The following is a 9,619-nucleotide window of genomic DNA, read 5'->3' as shown; positions in this document are numbered from 1 at the left end:
TATGACTATTGTCATATAGGCTTTCATTCGCAAAAAAACTTATCAACTCATCTACTAACAACCCATGGTCTAACTGTTATGAGAGCTGCTGAATTAGCTACTACAACTGGCGCTGCTGATACTGCTCTCGGTGATGGGCGTACTGTTGCTGGAGACGAAATCAACGGCACAAAGCTTCAAAATATAGAGTCGGCTTTTTTTGGTGTCCTTGAGACATTTATGATCAGCCGGAACCAACCAACGGATGAAAAATAGTCGCTTGATGTTTCAATTTATGCAAGACAAAAAAGATAAAACTCAAAAATTCATAATGGAACGTTTTGCAGAAAGACCAAGAAAAATTCTGTTCAGCGCTAGTTTGGGTTTGGTAAAACCCAGAGCAATAATCGATTCTAGTAATATAGAACCCGACAAGCGGATTGAAATTCATGCAAACTCCGACATGAACACAGTGATGAGCTTGGGATTAGACAACGAGTGTTTTGAAATGATCGAAAATATGCAAGAGTTTGGAAACTTTTGCATCTTATGGAAGCGGTTGGGTTTTGCAACACGTAGTTCAAGTTTTTGTTAAACTTGCTAAAACTTCTCCATTCCGTGCATTATCTTATATTAACTTGCCTTTTCGATTTCGAGCATCCCAGATTATGATAAACATTAGAAATCAAGACGATCATAATTGCTCCGAAGATCTTTGCTTTACGGCTGCTTTTAGTCTGAAGCATGTTATCGAACTACTTCTGACTGATCAACAAAAAGCGAACCCAGCAGCTGCGTGAACACGACCTGATTCATACACTGCTGAACGTGCACACAAAACCCAAGAAACCTTTGATTTGACCAAGAGTTTCGCATCAATTGGAACAACTCTACGATGTGCGAGTAATAGTGTTCCAGTACCAAAAGGGAGACTTTTTGCCTATTTATATATCAGAGCAACCGAACATTGATAGCAACACAGAAATTGAGATATTTGACATGGACCTACTTCTCGTATATGAGCCTACAAAGCATCACTATGTACTTATAAACGATTTCCTAAAATTCATCCGTGAAATCAAAGGATATAAGCATCGCCCATTCAAGCATTTATGTAGAAACAGTTTTCACATTAGTTGAAGTGATGAAACTCATGAGCATTACATCCAGTCTTTTAAGAATCATGAACCTGCCCTATCAGTCATACCTTCAGCTGCAAAAACTACCAACCGATACAAGTTCAAAAACCTTCAGGCCTTGTGGTTTTTACCACTTGTAATTTACTTCGACTTTGAATTTTTTCTAAAACCTGTACATATTTGCCCTGACAATCCTTCGCAATCATCAATCCGAGACGTACAAAAACATGAAGCTTGAGGATACTCATTGGGGGTAATTGACCACGGAAATTCACAGCCTTACATCTTTGACTACGCTCTGATCAATGCATGAAAAAATTTCTCAATCAAATGTTTTAATTAGCGAAAGTGATATATGGTCAAAAGCAACGATTTCCTCATTTACTTGGAAGTCAAGAATCGTTGAACAAAGAAAACACATCAACAGGTTTGATTTGCTGTATACATTTTACCAATGAGCACAAAATATGTCTTGAACATTGTCATTTTTCTGGAAACTTTCTGGGATGTGCACATGAAATTTCAAACTAGCAAGACGAACTGTGATTTTTACCCCAGTCATTGGACATAACATCCATATTTATGACTTTCACCACTTTTGTCTCGCATTGCATGAATGTGAGCCAAACAGTACGATGAGTGTTATACCCAGAACCGACGAAAAATATATATCGTTAGGCATTGGATTCCTTTCTAAAACTGTAAAAAAGAAGAACGGAACTGATCAAAAAGTTTTCGAGCACCTAAGATTCATTGACTCGAGCAAGTTCTTAAATTTTTCCACCAAAAACTGGTTGATAATCTACCAGTGCAAAAAATGTCGGTTTTAAACGAGTATTTTGCAAACAAGACGGAGGAGCAACGATGTCTGATACGACAAAAAGGTTTCTATCCTTGTTCATACATGGCAAAAAGAAAAAAAATTGCAAAAAAAGAACTGCCTTCCGTGCAATATTGGTCCGATGTTTTGAATGGAGGGGAAGTTGCAGTTTCAGCAGCGGATCTGGAACATCCAAGAAAAATTTTTAGAGAGTTCAAATGTCAGAACTTGGAGGATTATCGCAACTTGTACCTCAAGTGTGATACAATCCTTCTTGCTTGCGTCTTTGAAGAGTTTCGAAAAAAATTGGTCACCAACTTTCTGGCCTGGACTTTGTGCATCATTTTAAAGCTTCGAACTTAGCTGGAGACGCCTTCACACGTATCTGCAAAGATTCGAATGCTCAGGTCATATCAGACCGCAGGCATCTCGAAATGGTCGAGAATATGATGCGAGGTGGCACTGTATCTGTGTTCCATAGTCGCTTTTTCAAAGCAAACAACAAAGAATGCCCTGACTTCAACCCAGATCAACCTAGCACCTACGGGGTTAAGATCGACGCGATTAATTTCTATGGCGGCGTCATACAAATGGAAAAATTACCGGTGCGTAACTTTGAGTTAATAGAGCATATAGAAGGCGAGGTAATTTTGAACCAAATTTTTAAAACGTCTGAAAATTCTCTGATTGAATTGATACTAGAAATTGATCTCGAGCACTCAGAAGAACTACATGACAGTCATCAAGATTACTATTCAGCTCCTACCAAAGTAACAGTACCCCGGAATTGATTGAGTCCCTACCAAACAAATCACTTTTATCTGCCTTCATTTTTATTTTATTTTATTTTTGGCGATAATTGTTGTTTTTGAAAAAAAAAAATTTGGTACGAAATTTTTTTGTGAGAACAAAAAAATTTGTTCGGAGAATTTTTTTTCTTCGTTGAAAGATTTTTGTGATTACCGATTTTTAATTTTTTAGTTTTTTTTAAGGATGGCTGATTTTTAAGGCCACACTTGACCTTCAGGTCACCTTTTGTTGCATCTGGACTTCAAGTTGATGTAGCAGTCACAAAAAAAATAATTCCGTTTTTTTTCACCAAACATTAGTGACCATCGTTAAATGGGTTAGTAATCATTTAAATATATATTTAGACTGCAGAAAACTATCGGGCAAAGGTGTATCAAAAACTGCTCAGAAGATTTTGACTCATCAACGATAGTGAGACACCTTCACCTCTGGCTCGTTATTCAAAACTGAAAACAGTCGAATCGCATCCCAGTCAAACAATCTGCAAATTGTGACTTCGACGAAAACATAGTTATCAGCTTTTGATGAAAAACAAAACATTCCACGATGATGGCCAGCAGATTCTTCCCTACGCCCACAAAACATCGCGAGTCAAACTGCGATTGGCATTGATGATCGCGATGACAACACCGCTGCTGCTAATTTTACCCAACTGATGATGACGATTTGGAAAAATGGATGCCAATTTTTGAAGATGGTCAACAGCCAGTTTCGTGTGGTTGTGAGGATTTCCTAGATGAAGTCTCTGAAAAAGTCGCTAACACTCAAAACGTTTATTGGGACCATCCGCAAATTGATGACTACTCTGGGGATAGCTTTGCTGTTGAAAATACACAACCACATCGTTCGCTTCGACAATTGATGGACCAGGTGAACAGCAGTTGGCAAATTCCAGACCACACTCTGATTCGGGCAGCAAAAACCAACGACATTGATATAGATAGCGGGGATATCGCTAATCTGGCGGCAAATACTTCCGACGAGGACGAGGACGTCATTCTTCAACGGATCGTTTTTCGATCATGAAGTATCGTATTGAGCTTCTCAAGCTCAGTGATAGCTCGCAGGATGATCTCTGGGTCGTTGGGTTTTTGCATGCGCGTCTCATAAGCTCGCACAAACCGGAAATCTCATTTGATTTCCGTAAAACGCGTGTTGCGGCAATGTAAGTTTTGTCAATACCCAGGTTAGAGATTCAAGCTGCTCTACTTGCCACAAGGATGAAAATCGAAACTGTGGAGGCACTCACAGTTAAAGTGAACGATCATTTTATGTAGACAGATAGCACCACCCTACTGCAGTGGCTTAATTCTAATGGTAAACTTCCTGTCTTCATTGGAAACCGCATCGGCGAAATACTCGAACCTACCATCATTGACGAGTGTCAACATGTCCTGAGCGGCAGTAATCCAACTGATACCGGTTCACGGGGGATTTCTTCGGAAGCCCTCAAGGATCGCCGCTGGGTTGCTGGGGGAACATTCTTAGGACTAGGGATTGGCTAGCTCCCTAAGGACTAGAACCCATTCAAGAGGTGATCTTTAAAATCCACTTAAAGGGTCCGTCATGCGATGTCAATAATTGTTTGGAGACATGCTCTAGCTTTGTCGCCGATGTTGCGTCAGTCAAACCTCCGGATCATGGATTTGACTGGAAAACTTTTGATTCTTTTACAAGGTATAAACGAACCATTGTCTTTATGTTGAGGCTGCTGCCGTCTCATGCGCAGTTTCGCGTTACCAGCATCAAGATCACCGATTCACTTGATTTGGATATTGCGGAGAACAAATTTTTACATCTTTCGCAAGTCGAGTCATTTCCCTTCGAAATGAAATCACTTACATCTGATAAACCCATTTAGAGCAACAGCAAGATTAGCACGTACGCCCCATTCTTGAATCCAGCTGGTATTCTTCGGTCCACTGTCCACATAAGTCAATAAGTTGACCTTTAGTCGATAAAAATTTTGATACTGAACACACTATTGTTTTTTTACTCCCGGCATACATTTGTTCGTTTGTTGGCTCAGAGCCTTCACCTTGAGCACTTTCATCAGGCGTTGGACTACATGCGCTCCTTGATTAACTTAAAGCACGCTATACTAAGGTTGCGTCGACGGCTGAAGTCTTCTGAAAATCATTGCGTTATATGTCGAAAGCGGAAAGCAATCATGGTCACACCGATTATGGCCAATTTCCTTGTCGAACGCCTCGGGTATAAGCAATCCCCTCTTTGTCTGCATGCGTGGAGTATTTTGGACCATATTACGTTCCTATTTGAAGGAGCACTGAGAAAAGATGAGGTTTTCTTTTCACTAGCCTCATCGTCAGGGCTGTACTGTTCGAGGTTGTGCCATCACTAGACACCATCTCATGTGTGATGTGCATCGAGCGTTTTGCCGCGCGCTGAGGTTCATCTAGTAGTTTTTGATCGGATGGCGGAGCCAACTTTGTTTTGCAGAAAAGGAACTTCTTGCCTGTTTCAAAAACTGGAAGCACATGGCTCCACCCGTCTTTGCGCATAAAGATATAACCTGGAATTTCAATTTCTTCAGTGCACCACATCATGGTGGCTATTGGGAGCGCCTCGTCGGTAGAGTTAAACATACTCCACGATATACTAGGCAGTAGGCAGGTGACAGAAGAAGTGTTAGGAACAACACTCTGCTTAGTGGAGCAAACTTTGAATGCAAGGCCGATCACTACGTAAGTACCTATTCACGGGATTTAGAAGCTTTAACCTGTAATCACTTTTCGCTTGGGAAGTGCGCCGCAAACTTTCTTTCGCTCTCTCCTGGGGAATACTTCGATTACAAGAAAATGTACCTACGAGCGCAGTCGCACACTGACGCCATATGGTCTCGTTGGCTACGAAAACGTGTCCTCTTTACTTAACAAGCGTGCGTAGTCGAACACCCAACCTGACGTTGTTCTCAAAACGGTGATCTTGTTTTGTTGATTGAACCCGAGTTCCCGCGAGGTCAAGATTATCGCCCGCGTCGTCAAGATTAACTGCAGTGAAGACGGATGCGCACATTCCGCTCTTATCAAGACAGACACGAGCAAGCTTACCCGACCGACCGTTAAGCTCACCCCAGTTCTTCCGCATTTGGGGCGGAGGATTTTGCAACGCAAAACTGAACTGTGTGAGCGAAAGTAACTGCATATGACGAAACAAAAAGTGCGAACGTAAATAAGAGTGAAAAGCTTGTACACTAACAGGACTATGGCCTAACGTATGTGACAACGGCCAAACTAGCAATCGAACGGGTTCGAATCCTCCCATACCATAATTTTATACATGTAAACTCGAGGGGCTATATACCCAATTTTTCTCTCTAGCACGAATCGAACTTGATTGCGTCTGACCTCTAATAAAGACCAATTTGTCTGAAGAACAAATAACCGTGTTTTGAGAACTTGCTTCAATTTTTAAGCTATAAATTGTTGATGTTATGAAAGATTCAGTATACTTCACATTATTCGTTAAGCAGAGTTATTTGCGGAGAAATAATTGTTTGTAATTCAAATGTGTCCTTCCATTATTTTTAGGTTTTTTGAGATATTGGGAGATTAGAGCGAGCAAAAACTATGCAATTTTGAAATCTTTTATAAAACGAAACAGTACGCGAAAAGCTTTAAGTTTGTCTAAGCAAGCTAATCAAACTATGAAACTTAGTTTTTTTTTCAAATTGTCCGAATCGGTTCGCGGAAAGTTTAAGCTAACGAAGCTAATAGGGCTATCCCACCTTGAAACTTTGAAATATTTTAGATTTTTTCAAAAGGCAAATTGGTTCGAGAAATTTTGTCTAAAAGTTTGCGATTAGTTTTGCTATAAAAAATTTAAATTTTTTGCAAAACGATATGGTCTATGAAAAAGCTTGATATTTTTCAAAGTTTTTCTGAGCATGCTATTCATGTGATGAAGTTTTGGAATATGGTAAGTTGTTTTATAGAATAAAGCGACTGGCGAGAAGTTTCAATTTTTTATAAGCAAGCTATTGAGGCAATGAAATTTTGAGTTGCAGGTCGATTGGCGAAAAAAGTATGTTTTTTTTAAAGCAATCAATGCAAGCAATGAAACTTTGAAATATTTCAAAACATTTGACAGCGCAAATCAGTTTGCAAACAGGTAATATTTCTAGCAAGAAGGTTGTAGTTTTAAGATGAATTGAGTCCATCTTGTCTAAGGAATTAAATTTTTGTCAAAAATATTTCTAGAATAATCCAGATTACAGAAATACTGAAAATTCCAGAATATTCTTGGCTTTCTCTTAAACGTTAAGCCTGAAGAAGTTTTTAAACGTTTCATTCGACAAAACTAAAACATTATGTCCGTAGCGCCATCCGACTTTCCTTTAAAACATAAATATTTGAAGCCAACCATAAACGGATTCTCCTATTTGCTGCATGCATGTACTTACGAATTCGAAAAATTAGGCTCAAACATTTCCTTTTCTGCGCGTCAAGTTTTCGTTTTGTTTTGGGCAAAGTATGTTTGGGCAAAGAAGTATGCAAAGCAAGTTTTCGTTTTTGGGCAAAGTATATTTACAGGGTCCATTAATAAAATCCATTGCTTAATTTTATGCATCATGAGTGCCCTAAAAGTTTGCGTCAATTTATATGTTCTGGCTTTCAAAAGAAAGAAAAAGTAACGCTACGCCCGAACGCTTGCTTGATTAAATCAAAATTCAACCTCCGACCTGGAGAATAGGAGTCTCACGTCCTCGCACCTGCCCTACGGTCGCTTGAAAAAACAGTATGGCTAAAAAAAGCAGCTATAGTCACGGGACATAGAAGTTCCATTTTTTAGTTTCTGAGCGAGAAAATGAACCAAATTTTTTCACGTACGCGCTGCGTTGTTTTCTCTACAACTAGCAGATTCACGGTTGAAAAGATGACATAAGATGGAAATTTGTTTGCAAGGCCCCTTTTGGCCACTTAATTGAAGGGCAACAGAAATGCTGAGATTCTTAGATCTCCAACGGATTTTTTAGTTCTAAAATTTCAAACTGTTTTTGCTGTTTACGGTGAGTTTTTGGCTTTAAGCACATTTCTCTGTCACCTTTTAACTAAGAGGCCAAACGGTGCCTTCAAATAATCGACCGTGAATCTTGATTAATAGTATAGAAAACGGCAAAAACGTTAAAACAAATTCGTTGGTTTTTTTGTTTGAAAACTGAAGTTAAAAAATTTCGCTTCAGTACATTGAATTTTGAATTGCCAATGAGAGGCAGCAAAAGAGCCGTCACTTTAGTTGCATGAGTATTTTTTCAACGCTACGTCAACTACCTCGCAGTAAGGAAAGGGCCTTCATCAAAGCCGACAATGTTAGGCAAACTTACCATCGGAAAACTGTCCAAAAACTCAGATATACAAGAAAAATATATAACATCTTTCAATATATAACTTTTTTTAAAAAAATAAGTTTTGAAAATAAAATACATCACAATAGCTCTACGAATTTCAAAAATGTTGTTTTGATTAAATTTTTTCACAGACCAGCTGTTAATCGGTTAATTTATTTTAACCGGTTAACTTATCATTAACCGGTTAACCGATGGAAATGCACACCAAATTAGAGACATTTAATTGGATTTCCTATCATACTACTAAGTTATATTTTACCTTTTACAGGATCCATTAATAAACTCCATTGCTTAATTTTATGCATCATGAGTGCCCTAAAAGTTTGCGTTAATTTATATGTTCTGGCTTTCAAAAGAAAGAAAAAGTAACGCTACGCCCGAACGCTTGCTTGAATAACTCAAAATTCAACCTCCGACCTGGAGATTAGGAGTCTCACGTCCTCGCACCTGCCCTACGGTCGCTTGAAAAAACAGTATGGCTAAAAAAAGCAGCTATAGTCACGGGACATAGAAGTTCCATTTTTTTTTTTCTGAGCGAGAAAATGAACCAAATTTTTTCACGTACGCGCTGCGTTGTTTTCTCTACAACTAGCAGATTCACGGTTGAAAAGATGACATAAGATGGAAATTTGTTTGCAAGGCCCCTTTTGGCCACTTAATTGAAGGGCAACAGAAATGCTGAGATTCTTAGATCTCCAACGGATTTTTTAGTTCTAAAATTTCAAACTGTTTTTGCTGTTTACGATGAGTTTTTGGCTTTAAGCACATTTCTCTGTCACCTTTTAACTAAGAGGCCAAACGGTGCCTTCAAATAATCGACCGTGAATCTTGATTAATAGTATAGAAAACGGCATAAACGTTAAAACAAATCCGTTGGTTTTTTTGTTTGAAAACTGAAGTTAAAAAATTTCGCTTCAGTACATTGAATTTTGAATTGCCAATGAGAGGCAGCAAAAGAGCCGTCACTTTAGTTGCATGAGTATTTTTTCAACGCTACGTCAACTACCTCGCAGTAAGGAAAGGGCCTTGATCAAAGCCGACAATGTTAGGCAAACTTACCATCGGAAAACTGTCCAAAAACTCAGATATACAAGAAAAATATATAACATCTTTCAATATATAACTTTTTTTAAAAAAATAAGTTTTGAAAATAAAATACATCACAATAGCTCTACGAATTTCAAAAATGTTGTTTTGATTAAATTTTTTCACAGACCAGCTGTTAATCGGTTAATTTATTTTAACCGGTTAACTTATCATTAACCGGTTAACCGATGGAAATGCACACCAAATTAGAGACATTTTATTAGATTTCCTATCATACTACTAAGTTACATTTTACCTTTTCAGATGAAAATGTAGAGTTGCGTGTGGAAATATTTCAAAGTCAACGACAAATCGGCTGAGTGTCAGCTATGTCGGAAGTCCTTCACCCTGTCTGGAGGCAACGGGGCGCTTCTGTATCATGTGAGCAATTTTTTAAAATTATTTTCGGTTAAGAAA

Source organism: Symsagittifera roscoffensis, unplaced genomic scaffold (assembly GCF_963678635.1).
Source record: "Symsagittifera roscoffensis unplaced genomic scaffold, txSymRosc1.1 SCAFFOLD_96, whole genome shotgun sequence".
Lineage (NCBI taxonomy): Eukaryota > Metazoa > Xenacoelomorpha > Acoela > Convolutidae > Symsagittifera > Symsagittifera roscoffensis.
Note: the sequence above shows the minus strand (reverse complement) of the source record.